Source organism: Grus americana, chromosome 11 (assembly GCF_028858705.1).
Source record: "Grus americana isolate bGruAme1 chromosome 11, bGruAme1.mat, whole genome shotgun sequence".
In the NCBI taxonomy this organism is placed as follows: domain Eukaryota; kingdom Metazoa; phylum Chordata; class Aves; order Gruiformes; family Gruidae; genus Grus; species Grus americana.
In genome coordinates, this window is record NC_072862.1 from 20,642,526 (window position 1) to 20,668,356 (window position 25,831).

The 25,831-nt window shown below is 38.2% G+C and overlaps 1 protein-coding gene across 24 annotated transcripts in view; it reads left to right on the forward strand.

Annotated features, from left to right (window-relative positions):
- ATP2B2 (ATPase plasma membrane Ca2+ transporting 2) overlaps positions 1 to 25,831 on the forward strand; it is a 427,949-nt gene that overhangs the window by 171,227 nt on the left and 230,891 nt on the right. For 4 of the 24 annotated variants that reach the window (XM_054838306.1, XM_054838315.1, XM_054838321.1 and 1 more), the window contains exon 1: positions 8,137 to 8,285. The exons of 15 other annotated variants lie outside the window; for them this stretch is intronic. The gene's annotated coding sequence lies outside the window, so the exon portion shown is untranslated. Of the gene's footprint in view, positions 1 to 8,052; positions 8,286 to 8,416; positions 8,474 to 9,109; positions 9,476 to 25,831 lie in introns of those variants that run through there. 5 more of the 24 variants (XM_054838329.1, XM_054838312.1, XM_054838326.1 and 2 more) reach the window with 5 other exon arrangements.

Here is a 25,831-nt window from a genome sequence, read left to right on the forward strand (position 1 = left end):
TGAATTGTTTGCCCATAAATCCTTTTTTGACCCATTTCTGACCAAACACAAGGATAATTCTTTTTTTAACTCTTTCTGAAGGAATAGAACTTTCCTGTTAGTGAGGAACGTAGTTATCTGCAGCACATGAATGTTTCTGGTGAAAGATAATAATAATAGTAGTGCATAGTTTGAAGGATTATTTCACTTAGGGAAATGCTAGGAAATATTTCCATTTAATCGCATTGCTGGTTTGACAGACACCATTTCAATCCTCACTCAAGTCCCTGTTCAATTCTGCTTCCAGTTGCTACCTTATGAATAACATCTTTCAGAAAATGTTGAAGACTACAACGTTTATATAGTGCCATGTAGGTATTTGTCAGGTCGGTAAGATCGGAACGTGATGTATCTAGGGCTTGTCCATACATGCGGACATTCAGGAGTAAATTAATGTAAGGATGGGTTTATTCTGGAGTGATCCATGTCTTTGAAAGTGAATTGAAGAAAAACAGAGAGAGGCACATGCAGAAGAATTGTGTTTGGATGAGGAGTTATTCTAGACTAGATATTATGGGGTTTTTTCTACAATAACGTTTTTGTTCACATGTAGAATTCTGCACTAGATAGTCTCCTTTATTCTAGAAAAACATTTATGTTTTGGCAAACCCCTAAGCTTGATTGCTTCAAAAAGTTCTGAAATTCTGGCAAAATTGTCACACCTATTGTTTCATAGTCTTGAATCTGGGATTAAGAAACAGTTAATGGATCTTTGTGACTTGCTTTAGTCTGGAAGCCAAGCATGATGGCCGACGAACCTTCATTTACAGTGTATATTTGTTACAATAAGTTTTGGGTCTGATACTTAGCTTAATATTTAATAATGTAAATAAATATTTTTGTATAAATTATATGCTATATTTATAAGTAAATATTAATGATTTCACTGTCTATACTGATAATTCTTTAAGCTTTCATGCTGTAAAGCTCAGAAAAGAAATCCCTTTGCTAAAGAAATCCCTTTGCTAAAGAATTTGAACACTTGTTTCAAATCTATATATAATTGTGAATTCAAATTCTGAATTCTCATAGTAATGTATTTATATATAAAAGCCATAAACAGCCATCAAGATAATTTCAGATCAGGTTTGATTCTATGGTTGTTTGAACTCCTGGAATGGCTTTTGTGAGAGGTATTCCCAGATGTTCTAGTGGAAGTGAAAGGACTGATTTGTTGAATTTAACACCTTTTTTGTTTGTTTGTTTTGGCTGAGGTGCAGCCATTCTGTCAAATCCTGTCATGAAAGGGAAGGACAGGACTGGTATAAAACATTTTGGAGTTTACCAAGACATTCCAGCCAATACCAGTGAAACCCTTCAAAGCACCGGAGCCGGGCTGTGAGTTCCCGTTGAAGGCGAGGTGGTGGCTGCCAGCCGCAGTCGGGACTGCCCGGGCTGGTCGGGGAGCCCTGGTGATGTCAGCCAACACAAGCTGATCGGTTTTCCCAAGGTAGGAGGTTGCGCTGTGGGAAAGGACATCTGAGGTTAATAGTGATTTATGTGACAGGCAGGCTCCAGTTTCTTCTTTCCATGCAGAGGAACATCAGGAGCTGCATGTCTTTTGGTTGGGCTTCGTGGCCCTGCCGCAAGGAGAGACTGGTGGTGTTGGGGGCGTGGGGACAGCCGCCCGAGGAGGCTGGGGGTGCTGTGTGGTCCCCTGGGATGGGGCTCCTGGTCGCCCTGGGGGCTGCCCCGGCGTGTACGTCACCCTGCAGGATGATTACTGGCACTCGCAGAACAGGTCGCAGATACCCGCGGCTTAACAAAGCTTAACAGGTCAGATTGCTTTACCCAATAAGCTATACATAGACTTTTATTATATTGGAAAAAAAACCCTCAACACAACAGAAGTAATTCCCTCAAGGTGATTAATTTCTGGGAAATATGTATCCTAGTTGTATTATTTGCTGAGCTATGAAAAGTCCTTATTTAATAGTTTGCTAAAATTTTGTTATCCCTTTTTAATTCTTGAGAGTGATTGAACCTTGTCTCACTGTTATTTCCATTTATGTTAATCATTTGCTTTTACTACAGTAATATATTAAATAATGCTGATACAGACTTCAATTCTTAGCCATTTGATATAGACTTAAAAGACTACAATCGTAGCTACTGTGTCAGTCTAATAAGATTTACAGTGAGGATATCAAGGTATGTATGAAAAATCCATATATTGAAGAATGAAGGCTTAAATAATGTCTTAAAAGGAGGATGCATTTTCTTATTAATATTATTAACAGGCCATATTTATACTTTCATTCTCTGCTATTATTTATTACTGTCTAATCTGTGTGAAATATGACTGTAACGGTTGAGCAATTTAAACAGAATAATGTTGGGTTTCTTTTTTTAGGGTGCAATCCAAGGTCATAGCATGACCTAGCTAAGTGAAGGTGGGTGGTACTTACCTTGAGATTCATATCCATATTGTAGTCATATGCAGTTTCACAGTAAAGGATGCTCCTTCAAATGCATCCTGGCTTTGAATATGCTTTTCAAATTGAAAATAAGTGGTTTCCTGTAGGGAGCATTAGCCAGTAAGAAGGAAAAACAACCTCTATAAAATCGTGGTAGTATTTTGCATTGGTGATACCAGGAGAAGGTACTGAACCAAAATTCTTACTCTAAACTTACCTGTTTTTTCTGGGAGAATAGTTTTGCTGAGGTAGAGAGATGGTTGCATGTAACCCATCTCTGTATACAAAGTTTCAACCCTGTTTCCAAACACCCATGAAAGTTAGATTGTTTGACATCAGTAGTCTGATGCAAACTAATGTAATCCTTTTTATTTGTAGAATCCTATCATTTGAATTTAAATGTCAGTATCCTACCAGTGCCTCTGAGGACCTATAGTTTCCATTAAGACCAAAAAGGCAGTGATCTGAAAGCGAAGAGGAAGGGTAACAGTCCCTTCCAGAACACAGAGAAGGGAACTCATATGGTGGAAAGGCACAAGTTACTTCTGAGTCCCCCTGCTAGTACCAGTGTATTGTGTTAAGTAAACAGATTCATGCTAGAAGACAGTTGGCACAAGCCCTGTTTCAAAGACTGGCAGTTTGAGGATTAAATGCAGACTAAATGAAAGGGTGATTCCTTGGCATATTGACTCTCTCATTCTTCAGTTTCTAGAAGTTGTGGTACCCTCTGAAGATCTTGTTAGGCCAGTTTATTGGTTAATATTTGGTTTGAGTGTCAAAAAATAGTTTTTCTCATCTGCATGTGATATGGAAAATTCTGTCTTTAAACTAAAAAGAAGGTGGAATGCCTGTATAGTACTGTTTTGATATTAGGAACATCTTAGACTGAGATCATGAAGAAGCTGATTTCAGCTGTGGATTTAGGTTTACCTGTCGCAGATGTTGCAGATGCTTACTCTGCCAGATATGGATCACTTTGGAGGAGACCGTTATGATGCTTCTCTGTCATTGCTGTGGTTAGGCAGTGAGCCAGGTTTATTTAAACTTTATTGGGAAGCTCAGGCTTATTAATGCTTCTTCCAGTCGGCTCTATTTTCCTTAGGTTCTGTTCTTCTTGAAAGGGCCTAATGACCTTTCTTCGTGCTTGGGTGGTCCTGAGAGTTTGGTTTTGTTTTCTGAGCACTAATGCTGTGGCAGGGAGGAAGACAGCAATGCCAGCCCAGCTTTGTAGGCATCTGCTCTTTTGGGGCATGTCTGTTAGGGAAAGGAAGAAGAAAAAATTGTGTATTTGTAGATATCAGATGGTAGAGGTTGAAGGACGGGAGGTAACTGCAGTGTTTGGCTGCCTGATAGGTTTCCTTTCAGATATTGAGAAACCTGGAATTCTGATCTAGGAAGAGAGCTGATCCGGGACCATAATAACTTATCAGTCAGAACAAGTAGTAATTTGTACAGTAAAATAAATACGGTAGATAGAACAGTTCAAGGCAGCTGTGAGTTTACATGTTTTAGATGCGTGCTTCTTACCTCCTAACCTTCAGTACTTCACCGAGTAGACTCAGGTATGTCAAATACCCTTCCCTCAAAGGCAGGACAAAGTTAACCAATCAAGCAACTTACAGCCACTGTAGTTTAAACTAGTGAATATACGTATTTTATAGTTAGGGAAGTTAAAGCACAGTGGGATCAAGTGACCTACTAACATCTTGTAGTCAAGAAACAGCAGGGCAAGTCCTTGAATTTGAGTGTTCTGAGGTCCCTCTCCTCTACCACTTTTATTAGGTCATGTTGCTTCCTAGGATAACAGCATGTTTGCGCAGTTTGGAAATGCAAGCTGTTTCTTTGCAGAAATATTACTGCAGAATGTTACAAAACTGGAGAAACACTGAGTCTGAAAACAGATTTAATTCTTGTTTTTAAAATGTAGCAAATGAGGTTTAAAAATATGAAAGGCTGCCAGTCTGCTGTTCTAGTTTAAATATCTGGGTTGTGACTAGAAAAATATTAGAAATCTGCTGCGGGTTTCCAGTGCTATTCCTATGATTGGACAGCCTCACTGAAAAGGAGGTCTTGGTCCCCAAGATCCTGAAAGAGGAATTAAAATTATGTTCCTGCGTTTCCTGTCACTAATTATCTCATAAAGACCTTGAAATGAGCTTATGGTGTTTATCAGGAGCACATACGGAATTAAATTTTTCTCTAAAGAAATTAGGTAGACTCTTTCTTTTGCCTCTGAATATTTTCTGAATTGTCAGTTGAAGTTTTAGTGGAGAAGCGATTTTTCAAGTCATGTTTCAAGCTCAACAGCTAAACTCTCGTTTCTTTCACATCCCGTAAGTGTTGTGTTTTTTAAACTTAGTCCCAAGAAGCATCTTTCTATTTTCCTTTCCATTTTTCTGCTCCTTGTCTGCTCCATATCCACTCCTTGCCCCCAAGTTAAGGTGTTAAATTGCTCTTCTGTCAGAGCTAAATAATATGCCACCGGATGCTTTAATAGGCATGAAGATGCGCTGACAAATCTTCATTTCAGGAGAGGCACTGTTCAGATGTTATGTTGTTTTGCAATGCTTTGCTATTAAATTTTATGATGAAATATCTAGAAAAAGCACCTGCTAACACTGTAGACATTTCGAGTTGCACATGCTGAAAGCCAAGAGAATTGGAAAAATTTTACTTTTTTCACAGTTGTATTTAAAAAAGTAAAAAACACCAACCCTTTCATTCCTGAGGTCAGAATATTACTATTGGTACTATTTACTAGCCGGCCTATTTCTAGGGGTGGAATTGTTATTTTTAGCTTTGATTGTCATATACCGGTATGCCTAGGTATAGCAGGTATTCTCTCTGTTAAGTGGTTTTGTAACTTTGAGAGTAGCGAGCACATACCAAGTCCTGCAGCTGGAACCTCAGTCTTGTTGCAGGAACCGGATGACTTCCTGGCATTGACTTGCAGTAGTGCTGGTGTTTAGCAGCAGCAGAAAGGATTTGTACCATCTCTGAAGAGTTTGCACTTAGTAGCTTTAAGAAATGACAAATGTAATGTGACTCTTCATTTATAGCTTCTTGATTCAAAAACAGGGCAAGCTCCAAGCGTTGTGCATGTGCAATAACATAGTAGTTCAATTCTTACTCCAAAAATTGCATCTTCTGGGATTGAGCTCAGCATTAGTGGTTGGCCTCCTGTTGCCCACGTGGCAGCAGGATGACTAACAGCATGATGATGAAGGTAGCACCAACACTAGCAGTAAAATACAACCAGCACTGTGAACAGGCTCCAAACTGATGAGCCTAGCAAAAAGGTTAATGGCTTGTTCATCTTCTTATGTGGTCTGGTACTTTTGAGGCCCTACATTAAATGAGCACTGGGAATGTTCAGGTGACAAATTGTTCTGTTGGATTGGGTCTATAATAATATGTTCCAACTAGGATTTTTTTTTTCTCTTGAACTTTTTTTTGTTTTCCTCCTCTTATTCCCTTGCCTATTCTGTTAATGAAAAATAAGAATTAGAGTATTTTCTGATTAAATATAATGTAGGCATTATGGCTGTCTACCTGGGCTGAAGTTTCTGTAGCATGATGCACAATCTTTGAGAGCAGCAGTCCTCAAACTGGCAATAGCCAAATGTATGGAACAAGTTTTCATAATGTGTTTAATTTCTTTAAACTATTCCTCTCTCCTTCCAGGAAAGACAGTGGAAAAAAAATCTTCTTTAATGTATTTTAGTACTGTGTCAATCAACCTTTTATTGCTTTTCAAATTAGCTTTAAAATTTGTACCAAAAAAAAAAAAGAATTTTAGCAGCCAAATAATTGCAGATTATCTTAGTATCTTCCTGCCTTTCTGACAGAGCAGTAGAGGTCATCAACATTTATGGGTCTTAGACTAAGCACAACACATCTTTAATATAACACTTTTTTCTTCATTACAGTTTAATTCAATGCTTGATTTCAGTTTTGAGTCTGCAATCCACGCTCCTTAAAGCTGCAGTTTGTACCAAAGACTTGCTAAGAAAAAGGGGACATGTCTCTGCTTAATATAACACAAAGTCACTGCATATAGCATCCTGGCATGCGTGTAATTGCCTGTAGCTTTCTAATGATAAAAGCAGTTTCCAATGAGAAAAATCTGCATTGATCCTAGTCCTGTTTTACATTTGACGTCACTAAAAGAAAAAATTGATCAGCATAGATAAAACTCCCTGATCAATGATCCTAGCTTTTTTTTTTTTTTTTTTAAAATAGCTTCCATTTTGGTGCAGTGCAGTGCAGACTTTTGGTTTAACTGGCTGAATTGATATTCTGAGCAGCGAGTAAGGCAGGATGACAGAGCATCAGCACAGCTACTCCTATTAGTGCTCAGGGAGGTACGCTTACTTGCACTTGCCCACCCTGTCCAAGACAGTGTGAAGTCACGAACCACTGCTGTCCTAGGATACTATGGAAAAGATTCCAACTTTTATGTAGACTGTTTTGTACATACTTCAAGAAAATAGTGATTTTTTTTTTTCTGTTTAGTCACTATCAGGATTGAATGGGTTGAGGTACAGAATTTGAAGTTGCAGTTTGAACACGGTACACGTACTGATCACAATTTACTTTGAAAGAAATAAACTGTTACACAGAAAATGTTATGCTTTCTAAAGAACTGATGTCTCTGTATTATCTTTAGTACTTGAATTATTTTTGCACAGCTATAACACAGTATTCCTTTGAAATAGCCCTTTACATTTCAGAATCCTGCGTGTGCTAATAATTCTAAATAACATGTAGGGGGTTTTTTTAATGAAATAACACAGAATAGATGGTAAGAAGCTCTAAATAAAATGCACTGATTCCTGAAAGTGTCAGGCTGTTTTATCATGAGGCAGAGTGCTTTATTTTATATGTTGGGTTTGGTTTTTTTTTTTTAAAAAAAAGGCAGAAAGCTACGCTGGCATGCACATATGGTTTTACAGTGTATGCTAATGTGACCAGATCAGATTAAACAGGAGGGTTTTTTTGCATGCTTCTCCTGCATGGGCTTTAGATTTCTGGAAGGCATGACAGAAACACAAATACAACAAAAACATCACAGCCCTGCAGTAATTTTTTGATCTTTTCATTATAAGCAACATTGCTCTTAAATAAACAGAAAGAGACCAAGAGAGGGAGAGCAAGCTGTATCTTTGCAAAAGGTGGTTCTGAAGTAATTTGTAGGAGAGACATGTTTGTTGCATTTGCTGTCAAATATATAATGAGTTACCGAAGCCAGCGAAACATTTGGTGCTGAGAGGTTCAAGCCCCAGCCGACGCAACCTGTGCTCTGCTGTAGGGGTGCAGAGGATTTGTTGCTTCCCTCGGTCCCCTTGCCCCCTTTCGTACGCAACCTTTCGTGTCCCCCCGCTTCCTTCTCAAATGATAGTGATAGGACTTGACAGTCCTTGTCCTTGAAGGTTTCTCCCGTTTCTGAGTAAGTGGCGTATTCCTGGTAGTTTGCCATCTTCCGTTTTTGTCATTATCCCAAGGGAAGTATTAAAAGCACAAACAACAACATGGTGGTTCAGTCCATTTTTCTTTCAGAGAAACCTTTTCTTCCCTTACTATGTCTGCTGTTTGCTTTCCTGCTTTAGCAATCTTACACTGCAGGCAATAAACATCCCCTTGCGCTCTGCCAGCGAGATGCTCTGGCAGAAACCTCTGCTCCCTCCCCACCTGCCTGCCGGGATGGTACAGTCTGCAGAGGGACTCCTGTAATGTAGCTCAGCTTATCAATCCCTTACAGATGCCGAACGGTGATTACTCCGCTGTGTAATTGAAATCATTTTGGATTTGTGATGATATCTTAGCCAAGTAAGTAGCGACATCCACAGCATGAGAATAATAATAATAAAACAAGAAATCTTTCCCCTTTCCGTTCTGAGCTTGTTTATTTGGCAATTTGCTTCTCGTGAAGGCGCAAGCTGATGAGAAAATGGTGTGGAGACTGGGTCTGAGTGATGCATTAGATTTTGGTTCATGCCCTGTGAATCTCTGGAAAGGTAATGCTGCAACTTCTGTAGATTATTCTGTAAGGTCAAACAGAAACTGCTTAGCTAAAAGGCACTCTTGCATCAGAAATCATTCACTGAGATTTTGTAGGTTGAAAATTCAGTATGATCTTGTTGTTTTTTAAACCTATGGGCTTGATTTTGATTAAATCTGTTATTTAGTGATGAGGAGAACACGTGGATGAGATTTTGCTTTTATCATTGCTGCTAAGAATCGGATGTGCCTTTTTTCTTTCAGAAGTGAAGTGCAGAAAAAACACTAAAATGTGAGCAGTACAGTTTGACTATTTTTTTTTCCTAACTTTAATGTTATCTTATGATAGGCAAAGATGTTTCTTGTTAGGAAAATATGTAATCCTCAACCAGGTTTATTTATAGAGCTGCTTATAGTTTTTTAATGTGTATGTTTGAAAGTAAAGGGCACCCAGATTAAAAAAAAACCCAGACATTGCCTTTCTACTGAAATGGGTTAGAAAATACTGTTAAAGAAACAGGGAGTTTTATGTAATTTCTTTTAAGCATGCATGATGTTTCCTATGGTAAGGTGGCGAAAGGCTTTCTGTGGTGTATGGTACAATAACTAAAAATTCTGACAGATTTTTTTTTTTAAATTTTTTAAAAGAAGAATCAGCTCCAAATCCCTGAATGCTGCATGGAAAAGCTTTTGGCTGTTCATGAAACATACATCGCTTTAACAGAAAACATAAGATTACAGGAGTCATTTCCTATTATGTAAAGGGAGATTCTGTGCATTTGATCCCTGCCTGCGGCGCTGGCAGCTCATCTGCCCAGTGGTCCCGGGCAGCAGAGGAAGGAGCTCTTCCCCAGCCTCTGATTTACTGACTTTAAGTTGTCCTATACAAGCTGGGGCAGTTGCTTGTGCATTGCACGTCGTGTCCGAGGACTGATGAGACGATGGCTGTAGGCAGTCCTGGAGCACTTAAGCAGCCAGGAGCAGATGCTTAGCCTGGTACTTCCCATACCTTCTGGAAGGTAAGTATTGAAGTTGCTAAAAGGGAATGTGTATTCTTTCATGGTAAATCTGTGCATTTTACCATTCACGTGCATCCAAAGAGCTGCATGCTTATTAGGACTTCTGGGCATTTGACCTCCTCGTTACATTCTGCTAGGGACTCTGTTAAAGGATTGCAGAGATGTTACACAAATTAGGAGGTCTGAAAGATAGCTGGCACGCTTCATATGGAAAAATTGCACTTTTATTGCTGGGATTTGTGGTAAATATTAGCTATGTGCAGTATGAAATTGATAATGAGGGGGTTTTGTTAGTCTTTGCTTAGTAAAAGGAGATTACAGATTTACTTCATAGTCCACATGTTTTTTGGGGGTTTTTTTATGTTGAGATGCATTCCTGATTAGCATTTAATTTGTGAGAGGTCATCCATATGCATGACTAGCTCTTGTACCTTGCTCTGAAATAACTGTTTGACTCAGGTATCCAGCAGGTCTTTGATCACATACAGCTTTTACTTTGTTCATGTTCCTCTCATTTAATCGAAATTGCTACCTGGGAAGAAGTGTTTCATATTTTCCCTGTAGTGCTGGTAAAATGAATAAGTTTGTGAATAAGGCAGTAAAATAAGGCTCGTAGATAAGTTGTGTATAGTAATGCAGCATGAATCTTTTTCCTCTTTTTTTTTTTTCTTTCTGGTGTGTGTGTGCCCCCTTTTCCTCATCCTTTTCATATATCTATCTTCATTTCTGTGGACAATTGATTTTGGCCCAGCACGTCAATGGTAAATATACTTGCATTTTCACAGAAAAGGTCATTTTTTTTTTTTTCTTCTGTTGCAAATCAAAACTGAATATTTCTCATGCTTTCTGCATATATAAAAAGGTTTCATGCATGTATATTGAAACAGCTTGGAAGAGTTTCATGCTTCTCAGTAGGATTACAGATTATAGAAGACATGGTAACGATGAATTAGGTATCTTACTGTTCTTTTAAGAGCTTCCATGAAGTGACTTTTGTGAGTGTTTTTTACTTTTAAATTTCATATCATGTATCTAGGAAACAGTTTTGCAGGATTATTTTTTCCCTTTTCATCCTTCCACCAGCATTTAAAATATACAGCTTATTTTTTCCAGTGCTGTTGAATTTGGGATGCAAACATTTTTTTTAATCATACTAAAAAAAAAATATTCCTGTCTGAATACTGAAAATGTGAGCATACATCCTGCTAATATATAAGAATGTTACAAGCATTTTCACTTTTTTATTTTCACCCTGCAGTTTGTTTTTTCAAATGTCAGTTGTGTATATAGTAATTCCTTGTTACATTTTGAAATAAATGTAGAAGTCGTGACCTTGTAACTCTCTCTCACACTCACTGAAACCCGGTTATACTGCAGTAGGACTCCAGCAGCTGATAGTTCTGTACATTGAACACACCTCCTTTTGATGAATGTAAATACTTTCACAGGTCAGACTTAAAATAATGTTTGGAAGGGGAAGAAAGCGGTTTGTGGAACCTGGCAAATAAGCTTGCCTTTTGACAGATTTTTCATTATGTTTTTCATTATGTTTTCAAGGAGAGACAAAGAAGGATATTATAATTCACTAGAATTGAGCAAGTATTGCTATGTCTTTCTGGCTGATTGTTGAAAGTGAACAAAAATTAACTACTCTCATATTATACACTATCTGATGAGCTGAAAAAAACCCCACAATTAAAATTACACATTTCTGAATTATTTTAATAAGTCAATTGAAAAAGAGGTTAAAAAAAAAAAACTAAGGGTGATTATGATTAAATCACCTGCTCCTAGAGAGGTGTGTTTGCTTAATTCATGTATTGAAATGTGCTGCTAAAGCTTAAGATGATCTCTGTCATGCCTTCATTCAGATTCTTTTCTTGTTGAGCCAAGAAGGTAGCAGTGAATCCACTCTGAATGGAGGCTCCCTGTCAGTATGGCTCACTTGCAAATCGAGCAACAGAAATCTGTGTGACCGGGATAGTTCTGCTGCCTCTGCAGCACCTGCAGTCCAGGCGTTGTGCTTGCGATTAGGAATCCTCAGCCTAGATTTGACTTGCCAAGGCTTTATTATGCATGGCAGGCATGCTCAACACTATATGACTGTATAGAATTTATCCTTTTGTATCACCTATATATACATTGTGTTCAAAGATAATGTATCCTTAGTGGAACAGTTGCATAATAGAACAATATTTCTTCCTAGATAAGTTATGTTTGGCATGCTAGAGGTTTTTTTTATATGCAAGTATGTATAAGTAAAGGATATATAGGTTTATATAGGTTATATAAATATATAGGCTTTAATTTCATACATAAAGCAATGAAGATGATCAATAGCATTTTATTGGAATTTTTAATTTAAAGTTTGGTGCCCTTTTGTGCAAAGCATAAACATATGGTGCAATTTTAAGAGCTGTGGGGTTTTCGTTTGAAGTTTCACTGGTTTTATTCATGTCTAGGGGAAAAAATATGCTTTTTATGTTATTTTTCTTGATCTATGATCTTGGTTTGTGTGTTAAAAGTGGAGATTTGCAGTTGAAAAAAAAGAATCATTTTTTAATAAAGGATTGTGAATGGAGCATACTTTAAAATAGCCCAATAATAGGAAAATAGTTCTAAGAAGCTAGCATCACTGTAAAATGCAGGACATGTTCCTTCATAACACTGCAGATCAGTGAAATACGAAGACTCAGAAGTGATGTGGGATGCCTGCTTAAATATTAGACTTTGCATAGTTGAGAAATGGTAACCAAGTTAGAAAATACTTCCCTTCTACCACATCCTATATGAACAAGTTCATCCTGTTGGGAATATGTTTTTTCTTGTTTTTAAAGTAGCTGTTGCACAGTTAAAGCATATAAGGATTGTGCACCAGGCTCTCAGAGAGATCCTAGAAGCAGTTCACGTGAAAACCTAGAGGAGAACCAACAGTAGTAATTGTGATTTATTTGAAAGAGTTTGTCCTTTTTTTACCTATTGCCTCCTTTCCACACCTGGCGAAGGTGAAGTGGGTGGAGAAGCTAGCTGATTTCACAGTCACAGAATCACATAATAGTTGAGGTTGGGAGGCACCTCTGGAGATTGTCCAGTCCAGCCTCCCCTGCCCAAAGTGGAGTCACCTAGAGCAGGTTGCTCAGGGCCACGTCCAGTCAGGTTTTGAGTATCTCCAAGGGTGGAGACTCCACAACCTCTCTGGGCAACCTGTGCCAGTGTTTGACCACCCTCATGGTTTTCTCATCTTTAAATGGAATTTTTTATGTTTGTTTGCTTTCATTGCCTTTTTGCCTTTCACTGGGCACCACTGAGAAGAGTCTGGCTCCATCTTTACTCCATCCCATCAGGTATTTATACACATTGATAAGATCCCCCCTGAGCCTTCTCTTCTTCAGGCTGAATGGTCACAGTTTTCTCAACTTCCAACTTGGTGTCAGGTGCTCTAGTCCTTTTATCATCTTTGCATCCCTTCACTGGACTCGCTCCAGGAAGTCCACGTCTCATACTGGGAACCCAGCACTGGACACTCGCCTCCCTCGGCCTGCTGGTGGTGCTCATTCTAATGCAGCCCAGGAGGCTGTTTGCTGCCTTTGCTGTGAGGACATGTTGCTGGCTCACGGTGAACTTTGAGTCTACCAGGAACCCCAGGACCTTTTTTCCAGGCAGTTGGCCCCTAGCCTGTCCTGCCTGGGGTTATCCCTCCTGAGTGGCAGAAGTTTGCACTTCCCTTTGTTGGATGTCCTGAGGTTCCTGTTGGCCCGTTGCTCCAGCCCACCAAGGTCCCTCTGAATGGCAGCTCAACCATTTGGTGTTACCAACCACACCTCCCCATTTTGTGTTATCTGCAAACTTGCAGAGGGTGGGCTCAGTTGTATCATCCAGGTCGTTAATAAAGACACTTGGCTGTTGCACTGCAAGAAGTCACTTGGAAGGAGAGGATTAGCCCTGGAACTGCAGTTTGGAGATGTAGCCGAGAACTGAAGCACTGTGTACTAAAAATCTCAAAATATGGTCAATATCCTGGATATGTTTACAACTAAGAGTGTGGAAGTTGCAATATTGAAGTCCAGTACGCTGCATCAGCATCCTAGGTGCACTTTGGTATGTATATAAACTTTTTTGAGGGCAAAAAAGGAAAATCAATGATTTAGGTTTACTGAAAGCTTATTTTATATATTAAAGAATGAAGACTCACAGCTGATGAAGTAATTTCAATTGATAATTTCATTCACTGCATTTCAATTAAAGTGTGTTAAAAACCCATGTGAAGTCAATTAAAAATAAAATGAGTTTTAGTCCAATATGATTTGAATCTTGCTGAAAAATCTAACGCATAAAATGAGGAAATAGGATAGGGAAGATGCTTATCTGTTAGATGTTGGGCAAAGAGGTATTTCAGTATAGTCGTCTCCTGTCCAGCTCACTGGCCTTCCTAGCTCTTGACCTCTGGATTTGAAGTAAATGACACTCCTCATACATACGCTTCATGTGAGAAGATTTTTACTTAGACAAGAGCTGTCTTCAGTATGATAAGTTATCTTCTATGCTCTTATTTGAATTGTGCTCCATAGTCCAATTCAATGCAAACTTTGTACCTCAATTCAGGACGAGATACAGCATTTTAAATGTCTTCAAGGATTCTTCTCTCTGTGTACCCCAGCCAAAGCCTGATAAGACAGTTCCCACCTTGCTAGAGACAACAGTCAGCTTACTGCAGTTTCAAAGTAGTGGTTAAACTGCCCTTTGGGTTGGTTTAACAATTACTTCAGGTGAGAGCCAAGTTCCTCTGCTTATTACCACAGCGCTGTCAATTTATAATAGAATGGGAATTTTATACTGGCCTTTAAACATAAGGTCAGATAGAGTCAGTCTTAAGGGTTCTGGGAAAAGTGTAAGTAGAAATACCTCAAACTTCTTCCATGAGCCAAGGGGCTAACTGAAGCTGATCCAGCATGTGAAGAGCCACAGGTGTAGGCTCATGCTGACCAGGAGTAAGAGCTTGCTGTCAGGGCAAATATCCTATGTCCAGGAGAGCTGAGTCAGCCGGCTGTCACAGGTTAGGCAGGAAATGACAACCCATACTGGATTTGGATATTGGCGTTTGTCCAAGATCCAACAAGTTTAGAGCTTTTACCCTACTTGATGTCACACACAGGCTGTCCTAGGCATCTCCTGGCATTTGTCTCCATGCATCTCTCAGAACTCCAGGATCTTTCCTTACTTCCAGGGTCTTTCATCCAGTCTTCATTTTTTTTTATCCCAGGTGCCCTTCTTTTCTGTGAGAGCACTTCTTTGGGGAGCACTTCTGTTCAGCCCCATCTTCCTTCTGGAACTTGAGAGCCTCAGTTTTCCAAATCTCAGTAGCCTTTGTGCAGAAGTACAACATGTGATCGGCATCTTTGGTGGTGCTGTCTCATGTCTCTTTGTTAGTTGGACGTCCCACTGTTACTTAGTCCGGGTATTATCAAGATTTGCAACCAGCCCATTTAGGCTGCAGCCAGCAAGAATAAGGCTCATGCATGAGCATTTTGGACGTGTTTACACCCTCCCACACATGCATATATCTGCTGTGTTCTGCATGTAAGCCATTTTTCACCTACAACTGTAGCACGCTCCTCCACAAATAGGAAAGGTGAGGACCTCTTGCTGTTGCTTTTCTTGCCTTTCGAAAGCAGCCATTGCCATGCACATTCTTTGTCATGGTAGGTTTCGGTGCATTAGTGAACCTTGAGAAAAGAATTACGCTCTACAGAAGTACGGTGACTGTTTATTTTGGCATGTGCAATATATAGCGTTTGTCTTACAGGATGGATGAATGTATTGTAATGGTCATGCTCAGCATCTAACTAACCTTGACACAAACACTGATGCTGATGAAGCACAATAAAAATACACTGCTACCACTGCGACTTGTCTTTCAGAATGGTACACTTTGGGTCACATAGGTAATTAGAAGAGAACAGTGTTCCCAGTACACTGTTCCAGCCTCCTTGGGAAATGTGTGATTCCCCAGTGTCAGGAGACAGCATTGATTTGTGTCCTTTCTAAGTCAGTTTAGGAAGAAACCGTTGTCCTGGCTGAGGACAATTATTTAATTTTACACTGCATGCTTACTACGTTCCTTTCCTCTGCTTCCCTTATAATGAAGATTTTGCATGTTGTTCTACAGATATATCAACTGATGCTTGATATTAAGGGACCAGTGAAATGCAATTGCAATGAAATAATTTTATGTTGCTTTTCACAATGAAATGAGATTGTCATCCTCCCTCCCCCCAGTACTTAAAGGAATACCTATTTACAAGTACTTTAGCTAACCTGGGAAATGCAAAGAAGAATTGCGTGCAGCTTCTTAGATGCAATGCAAATTGTTGCACTACCCAAGGAGGGCATTTGCATTATGGTAGGAGTAGTTGCCTCTGTAATGCTGTAGTGGTAAATTGTTATGCAGAGAACTGCAGGATAAAATGGTAATGCTAAATCAGCATTGCTGAATGAGATGGCTGAAAATGCCATGAAAACAAACTATTGGAGGATCACAGAAGTAATGATATGCCTAATTTCCATGCAGTATACCTCCCAGCTTTCCATATAGGCTTGGGGGCAAACTCTGAGTTTTGCAGGTTATTTTCTTTGGGTCGTACTAAATGTTTGGTGCCTCTCTCATCCCCACGCTGCGTTATTTTGCATGGGGCGGGTCAGAGCTCCTTGTCGCTAAGGGGCTAGGCAGAGGAGGCTGCCTTATCTGTCTTGGGCTGACCCAAAAGAGCATGAAAGGGTTGCCCTGATATTTCTCTTGCAGCAGCAAGAGTTCCCCTTCAGAGCACAGGGGGTTTGAGCTGATATTTTATTACTAAAGCATATGTGGGGAGCTGATAGACCCCAGGGCACTTGGTTTATGTGCATGCACTGCTACTTGCAGAATCCTCTGTTCATTTGTTTTTAAATCTTGTTCTGGTTCATCAAAAATAATATTGGGTATTTATGTCTGTTCTGCATAGTGCTTAAATATTAGAGATAGGTATAGAAAGTGGAGGCGTAGAATTTATTTACATGTTTGGGCTGAAATGGGAAGACAAAAGAGGGGATTATATCTTTTTGAAGAATATGTGATCCAACAGTAGGTGACATGTAGAGAGAGACCACTGGAGTCTGTCTCAAATGAAGTTCATTCACTAGGCAGGTGGGGCCTGGCTCGTACCCAAGCTGGGGGGAAGCTCGGGTGGGCCAGCTGCTGCCTGTGGCTGGTAACAGACTTGACCTTGGAGAAGGGATGGTGTGTTAATAGAGACAAATTGTGCTTAGACTGTTTAAAAAGGTACTCTGTGCTGCAAAGATTGAATTGCTGCCTGCTTCTTTGGTTATCTTCTTATGAATCTTGATATAACTGTTCATTTTAAGAAACTATAATTATTATGCCCCCTACCTTGGTATGGATGCTCCGCCCCCCAGTGATGTTTACAAAATAATAAAAAAACCCCAACAACCTGAGGAAGGGACATATAAAATCTGCAATGCAGAGACAGGATTATATATTTATCTGACTTCTCATGTAGACAGATGATTAATATAGTACCAACTACAGGGTTTATAGCTTGGTATATCATTAAGATTCCCTGTAACTCTAATGTGAAAAGATAATAAATTAAGTGTCCTCTTCCCTGCCCTTGTCCTCCTTTTTCTACTTTAGAAATACACTTAGAAGTTTTAATCTGAAAACATGATTCTGATACCAGAACTGAGGAGGGAAAGAAATGAAAGAGAAAATGGAAGACATTTGAAGTGTTTTTTCTTGAACCTTTTGAAGCATTAAAATTGAGTGCATGAGGTCTTAACATACAAGCCTCATTTACATACCTTCTTTTGGATTAAGAGTATCTTTAAAATATTGCTAGGAAAGTATTTTGGTTTTTTTTTTTTTTCACTTGTTAGAGAACTAGAATATACTTTCTTAATCGGGTCCAGTTTCTTTCTAAGGAAATCTTGTTCCTCTCCTTTATCTTATCTGGAGCAGATGAAAGCTGCAGATACAGGACATGTTATTTTTAAAGTTTTTATTATCAGTAAGGTAAGTAGCAGTACTTTTGGAGCTTTAATTGCCAAACTCTGAGAGAAGAATAATTATAACGTTTAAAATAAAACTGGATAGAATGCTATGAAAGAACAAATGATAAAGGAACTAGAAATATGCATACCTATTATTCCTTTAAAACAAGGCACATTTTATGTTGGGAGGCAGTACTACTGACCTCACTCCTGAGATCCCTTTGCTTGTGATCAACAGGAATCAAAGAAGATTAGGGTCTATGATTCTGTATAAAGCCTCTGTGCCGGATTTATTACATGAAGTGAAATATAATGCCTAACCCTACTCTCTTAGGCAGAGGCATGACCTGGGGGTTGCGACATGGGTGTAAAAATTGAAGTGGTATGCTCAGTGCTGAAACTGGTAACACAGAAACGGGAAACTCTGCAAAAGGTTTTCTGCTAATTAGGACAGTTTTCATTCTGAAGCTTGCTCAAGAAGAGTTCTGACCATTGCTGCATTAGGAAAGGGATACGTCCTTTAACATAAAAAAGAAAATATATCTGTGTGTATACATGTGCATAGACATATATAAATACATAAAAGCACCCCAAATAGAGACTAGTTGCTATAAAATCCTTTTTGTTGTTTAGTTTACTGTGTAGTTTAATCCCATTCAAAGTTATTTTTTCAGTGATTCACTTGAAAACAATAACAATTTTGTACTCCCTCCCACACACAAGATCCACTCCCTTCCTCAGTAATTCTTGTTTGACCTTACAACTAGTTCTCTAGACACTTTCGTACCAGCTGCCAGATATTTCTGTTTAGGAGTTACCCTCAGGAGTTATAGCAACACATTACTGTGTTGGTCTGCTTTTTGCATTTGTTCTGTAGTGAACACAGAGCCTCAAAGCTTGAGGTCTTAGTTAGTTCAAAATTTTATATGGATTTGACTTTCTCTCCCATGGCTCTGCCTTTTTATAGCAACCAAGTCCCACTACAGTAATAAAAAGACAAATAAGGGAACACTTGTGATTGCTGGAGATAAAAATTTCTCAGGAGCTACGGAATTCATTCCTGCAAAAGACTGGACGGACCATGGAGTGAACATTTTACTCCCTTACGTCACACAATGCAAAAACATCTATGGTGATGCCCATAAGGGCTTGATGAAACTGGTTTTTTGTATAGTTTAGGAAGGAAGAGGGAGTGTACCTGACTTTTTTTTTTTAAATCTGTGAGGTGAACAAACCCAGTAAAAGTCTAGAAATAGACGCTCTTCTCCCAACCTGTTATGTGACTTAAAGATGGTTCAGCTTCCATGGGAAAGGCAGAAGGTGTGATATTCTGTGCTTGCCCATGAGAAATATTCTTGCAAGGGAAAAATACGTAGACCAGCGATAGGGATTTGGATATTTTTTGAGCCACTTAGAAGATGGAAAAATTCTTGATGTAATTAAGGTATTTCTAAGGGTCTCTGTTATTGGTGGCAAATCCTTCTGTCTTGCTGCAAACTACTCTTGACCCTAGGAAGCCTCACAGGTATTTACATTACGAGTTTATGGCTGCAGCTATATGACTCTGTGATACTGGCATTGGAAGAAGGCTCTTATGGCACAGCTCTCCGGTCCGAGCAGACAGGCATGGCAGCAGTAGTGACGATCTTACCCAAGGAGTGCAGTGAATACATCAACAACTAGTGACGGGGAAATAAACCAACTAAAAAGCCTGTGTGTCTGATTTTAAAATTTCTTACATGCATTCTCACAACGTGTACAGAGTAGCACAGCTGCTATCAATCTGTCCTTCATATATCCATACAATCTGCATGGCCCAAAAGCCTTCAGCAATGACTTGCCTCCCCTGAGCCTCGTCATCAAAGCCCAGCAAGGCTGATTTTAGCTCTTCATCTCTCTTAAATATATACCCACAGGAGAAATGTAATTTGCTGTGTGTCTTTGCAAGACTTTTTGAGATGAGTTATTGAGAATTGAGGTCATGCTAGTTCAGCCTGGCAGCTGAGTCCCCATGCTTGGTTTTCTCCAGAACCAATGTCTCCCTAGAAATCTTGGACTCTGATTTCTTGCTAAAATGTGTGGCACAGCCGTTCCCCTTTTTTCAGACCAATGGTTGTATTGGTTGTTGTTGCTTGTTGATCTTTTACAGCATCATCTGCTTTCATTAGCATTTCTGAACAAAGGAATGAATCAGAATAAATCACAACCAATAGAAATATAGGAACAGATTATCATTTTGTAAAGCTGAACTCTCTCAAAAGAGATTACATATTTAAATCGAACAAATACAACTTCATAAATAAACTAAATTAAACATCATCTAATTTTACTTTTGAAGCCAAGTAATTTTAGTCCATACCCAGCTTCTCATATAAATATTTCCCAACTCAGTTTTATTCTTTGAAGCGTTCTTATTCATATTTAAAACCTAAAAATGTGCCAAATTGAACCACAGTTGTGTATGCTGCATAAATGTAAAAGCTTGGGTAGATTACATAATAATCCGAGAGTTGGCAAGAGGAAGTGATTGCTTTTGTGATTGTCCAAGTAGTAGTGTAAAAATGTTTTTGAGAACCTAATATTTCTCTCTAAAGCTATCTGACCGATGGCATGTCTGGAAAATCCTGTTCGTAAGTCCCTTATGTATAGTTCAAAAGGAAGCAACAGATGATTAGAAATCTATATATTTCCCCAGGGAATGTTCATGCAGAAACTCTGCTGGTGCCAGCATTACACAGATGGGCTGCATTTTGAACAAATTCTTCTTCCTAGATGGAAGAGATGCTTCTACTGTGTAACTAATTCTTGGAATTGGGAGCATTTAAACACCCCAAATAGGTTACTTTGTGATTGGAAATGCACTTTAACAATCATTTTATTAGACAAGAAAGAACCTTTTTAAAAAATACATGATTATAAGGTTCAAGAATTCTTGTTAAATGTTTCAAATAGTGTTCACAAAGCTGAAATACAACTTTAGTCCACCCCGTGTTCAGGCTAAAAACCATGATCAAAAACCCTTCTCCAGAAACAGATTTAAATGCAGTTAAATTGTTACGTACAGGTTGCAGAACTGACCTGTCAGATTTTTATGGTAATAGCTGAATAGAACTTTTCCCAATATTTGAATAGAGTATTTGCTGTGTGTAGTAACAATAGAGTAGAGCTTGCTAATTCTCTTCAGTGATGCAGAAGCATTGTAGATTAATGAGTATTGTGAGGAAAAAATGCACAGTTAAGAAATAACTTGATGTACCCTGAAGTTTTAGTTTCATTAATGAAGATAGCTTTGTTCTGACCGTTTAGGACTGAACTCTGCAGCAACCCTGATGGCAGAGCCCCCCTGTTACAATGCAGCCATCAGAGTCCTATGACGTTTTTCTGTATGTTCAAACCGCTGTGCCAAATGATGTGAGCAAGAGCACCACAAGGACGCTCTGACTCATGCAAGCTGCATCTACAGCGAAGGTCTTGCTGGCAATAAAGCTGTCTGCAATCTGTTTTTTGCAAGTACTGCTGAAGGGGAGGCCCCAGTAGAAGAAGAGATGCCATAGGCATGTCAGTGATAGCCCAGCAGTACAGAACTTGAATTACTGAATTTCTTCTTCAACTGAAATGCAAAGCAGCCATCAACAGCGAGAGGAAGTGCAGGTTTGTTTTGTTTCTTCGGTCTTCCTTCACAAATGGGAGTTCTGGACAGGCCTCCTGGCTAGGAGTTTTATCACGTGGCAAATAAAAAATATGATCCTGTTGGTTTCTAAATGCATACCGTTTCATCTGAAACCAAAGCAAATTGCTAGTTCTCAAATTAAATGGGCAACCAGTGTATTTGTTTGGTATAAAGGAAGATTTGTGATGGTGGTGTGAGCATTGCTGCATTAGTACTTCTCTGCGTTTTCAGGATGTCCTTGAGTATGTTTGCAGTGATGATGAGATAATAGGAGGGATAATTTCATTAGTAGAATGCAGCAAGAGAGTGGTTCAAGAGCTAGATGAAGACATTTTGCAAGTGAAATATTTTCAGTCCTGCATCTTAGAAATATCAGTAATGCACAAGTACTGGTCCCTAAATGATACATTGTTGGTAGAATCATAGAATCGTTTTGGTTGGAAAAGAACTTTAAGATCATCAAGTCCAACCATTAGGCTTAGAGGCATATGCCCTTCATGGTGGGAAGAACAGGAGATGTCAGGTATATATTTAAAAAACAGTAAATGAAAACTATTAGTGTTTTCTGCAAATAGTAGTTATTAGATTTTGACAGTTCTTGCAAATGCTGATGCAAAAAAGTTGGCATAAGAGTTTTGGTATTTTTGGTAGTACGTCCACCTGCAGAGAAAAAAAAACCCATAAAAGCATGATTTAATGCAATTTTTCAAAACAATATTTTGACTCCTCTATGGATTGTAATAGTTCTCTTGCCACTGAACTCTGGATGTATTCCAGTCTTTATACCTGTCGTGTTGGACATGATTAAATTCTTTCATCTCAACTATAGGTTAATTGCAACAACTGATTTTTACATATTCAGATCTTCAAACATATGGCTTACAATTAAAAAAAGGCTGATAAATCCCCTCATATTTTTAATAGATAAAATACAATGTAATCGTTAGTGGTTTAGCCACCATTACACATAACGAGTATATTAGTCTGTTAAAAACCTGATACTTCTCAAATAGCATTTTTTTTGATAGATTGATAAGGATTTGAGATTTGAATAATCAAGGCATGGAAAGTGTGGTACTGCCTAGCATTCAGACTAAAATCTTATTTGGTCTAAAACATTAAATATTCTCTTATGCACAAGATATTACTTTTTTTTACTACAATCTGTATGCATGAATCATGCACAGTAACACAAGGTATGTACTTGGTTGCAACTCAAACAAAATAACCTCATTCCAGCAAATGTTTCTAATCAAGGACAAGTAGTCTGGTATGATGCTGGAGAATTGTTTGCTGGTGTTGGGCAAAGAGTATTTTTATCTGTGTGCTGTTGGGAGTTAGTGGGGTTACTGTAGTAAATCTAACAAAAGGGAGCGGGACAAAATTCAAGCACAGCAGTTCACGCTGAATGCCCTTCTCTGCAAAGAAGCTGGTGAGCATGGTGTTGAGATTGTGGGTGCCCTTTACAGGGATGCACGTGCATAAAAACCAGCAGAACTGAATTTTAGGATTAATGTCAGATATTGGTTGTGCTAGTAGAAATGCCTGTAACTTCTGATGTTATGACTAAAAAATTGTCTTCAGTAGATTTCTCTAGAGAGAAATATTTGATAGCAGTCCTCACGAGGCTTGGTCATTTACCCTGCTTGCTGTCTAGAGAAAATGTTTCCAAAGCTGTGTCAAAGTGGAAGTCCTAAATATAAGCTGAGTCAGTATCTTTTTCTTAAAAGATCCCATTAACCCCGTGGCCTCCCCAAAAAATCCTCTGGTTCTGAGATACGTTATTTTAGATTTTGAAAAGTACTATATGCTACATATGGACAGATATCATTGACATCACTTGGCGGTGTCCTACATAGTAATTAGGATCATGACCAGTAAAATATTCAGAGGTTAAAGGAAAAAAAAAGTACATGAATTAATTAGAATTGCTTATTTTAATATGATTTTTTTATTAGGTCTATTTAAAGTATTTCAGCCTTTATTTTTATGTATATACAACTATGTTATTTACTAACTGTTTATGGCATGCTTTTTCAATCACATCTCCTTTACAGAGATTTAACCTAAATTATTTCTTTCTAGTGGACCTACACTAGATGAGGCAGCCTACATTTATGTCTCAGGTGCATTGTGGCTAAAATAGCCAAAATAATTCTGAGTGAAAAATGTGCAGGTTATCCACAAAAAAAATCCATATTAAGGAAACTGGATGAAGAGAGAGGGAAATAACCTGGTCTATATTGTAGGCATATCTCTAGACTGAAGAGAAATACCTTTTTTTTCGTTGACACAGCTAGATTTCATTTCACGTGCTTCCTAGAAAACTCTGTTGTAATGTCTGTCTTGGTTAATAGATGCAATAGACTTTTGCAGAGTTCTCATAATAATTATTCCATTAAAGTTTGTAAAGTGACTGGTTTTTGAATGAATAGTGCTTACACATTTGAATGTTGTTACAAACCCCACTATACTGTTTTTGAGAAGCGTGATTTGAATATGATACATGCAATCTATATATTAAATAAATATTGCATGTAAATATGCAAGAAGTATGAAGAGGCAGGCTCATGTGGGACCAAGAACACAGCAAAGACCCTGGCAGTGCAGGGTGTGAAGATAGGATAAAACCCAGAACCACCAGACTTCAGAGTATTCAGAGAGGGAACGGCAGATGAAGGGGTTGCTACCTATAGACGTGAATAGAGCATACATCTTGAGATGCATTTGGAATTGTTAAAGTTTCTGTTTTATTGTACACTTATTTTCAGGTACTGAAGGACTCCTTAGTCTCACTTTTCCTTTTAAAGCAGTTGATTGAAACTTTTTTGTTTAATAGAACCATGATAAATAATTTAGACTTGTGCTTATAGGTATCACTACTTTGCATCTGAAGATATTCCAAAGCTCTACATACCACTTGAAATCAGTCCAAACCTTTTCATGTGTCTGCTCTTGGCTCTTCCCTTTTTTCTGAATATTGTGAGATATGTAGAATTTTCCTCGGAAATAGAAAAATCTCCAATTATTTTTTAAATATACATAAGTTGGCTATCGGATATATCTTCTACAGTTATTTCTTTTTAATAACATTTTCTGGAGAAAACAGTGTAATTACCACATGCATTTCTGCAATGGGAAAAAAACCAAAACCATGGAAAGCAAACCAAGCAAATTGTAATGGACTATTAGTCAGATCATTCTCCAGATGAGACATTTAATTTCATGCAAATGTAGGACTGTAGTCTATATGAAGTATGTGGTCATAATACGTCTGTTGTGTTGTTTGACAACATTAATATAATCTAAAAGCTTTATGTGGTTTTCTTAATACTTTGAAATGGCGTTACTTTTCTTTCTTTCTTTTCATTTGAATGTTGAGCAGCGATGCCTGTCTGGACAGGTAAATGCATTCAGAAGACCATTCCCATTTGTCTTTATCACTCGGTCCACGAAACATAGAAGCTATTTGCAATTTATGATTATCTCTTTTTGTCCCTCTTGGTTTCATGCTAGGAATATAGTCTAGTACAGAGGTAGCAGATGAATCTCTTTTCTGTAATTTTATTTCTGTTCTGTGGAAAAACCCTGGACTGCTTCAGTTAAATCAGACAAATCTTATCATGACTTCAAGCAATGCGGTAATATATGTTCTTCCAATGTTGCATTTAATCTCATATTTTATTTTCCTTTTTTTTTTTTTTTAATAAATTCCCTCTCGTGTTTGTGATGATTTAACTAGAAATTTAATTTTAAAATCTGGAATAATTGTCAGAATCAAAGTTGAAGTTACTTGTTTTCTATGGCCAGTAGATGACAGAGAAAAGGGAAAACCTAGAGTATGTGTTGGAGACAAAAATTGGCTATTCTATAAAGCTATTTTTTTAATTATTTTTTAAGTATGTATTTATGTAAGCAGACTAATTTGAAAATGAGCTGAAGAAAGCATGTACAAATACAGGCAATAGCTTATGATGGTTTGAGCACAAGGCATCAGATCATTTATAAGGTAGTATCAAATAACTCTGCTTCGCTAACACCTTATATATCTTAGTATGTGTTGCTGAAGCCATACTTCTTTTTTGGAAGATCACAGAATCACGATTCTTCTTTGACTTTAATCATTCCAGTATAATAGGTTTTGACTCAGCTGTCGGACATGATGAGGATTAAAGCTTAGTATTTGAAAATAAACATCTTGGCCCAGCTAACCTTAAAATTGTTGAGCTTTCTGTCCTCCAGGAGATGTGCTGTTCTAAAACCTGCTAGTCCACGGGTGAGTGCATTGGATTAGGCTCTGCAAAAGACACACTAGATTTCATCCTTAATTTTACTGGCATTTTTTCTTTCCTGAGCACTCAGTTTTGCACTCTTAACATTCCCAGAACATTTTTTTGCCTGCGTCTGTATATACCCCGTGTGTGTGTGTATATATATTTATATATATGTATAAAAGATTTTTTTCGGAAGGAATGCTCACTGAATTACCTGACCAGGTTTGAAGTGTGAATGGTTTAGTGAAGGTTAATTTAAACATTAATTAGATAAAACATAGTGAAGGATTAAGTAAAAACTTTGTTAGCAACAATGGCAAAGTGGCGTAAGTCTATCAAGTACCATTGTTGTGCCATTTTATGTGAGAG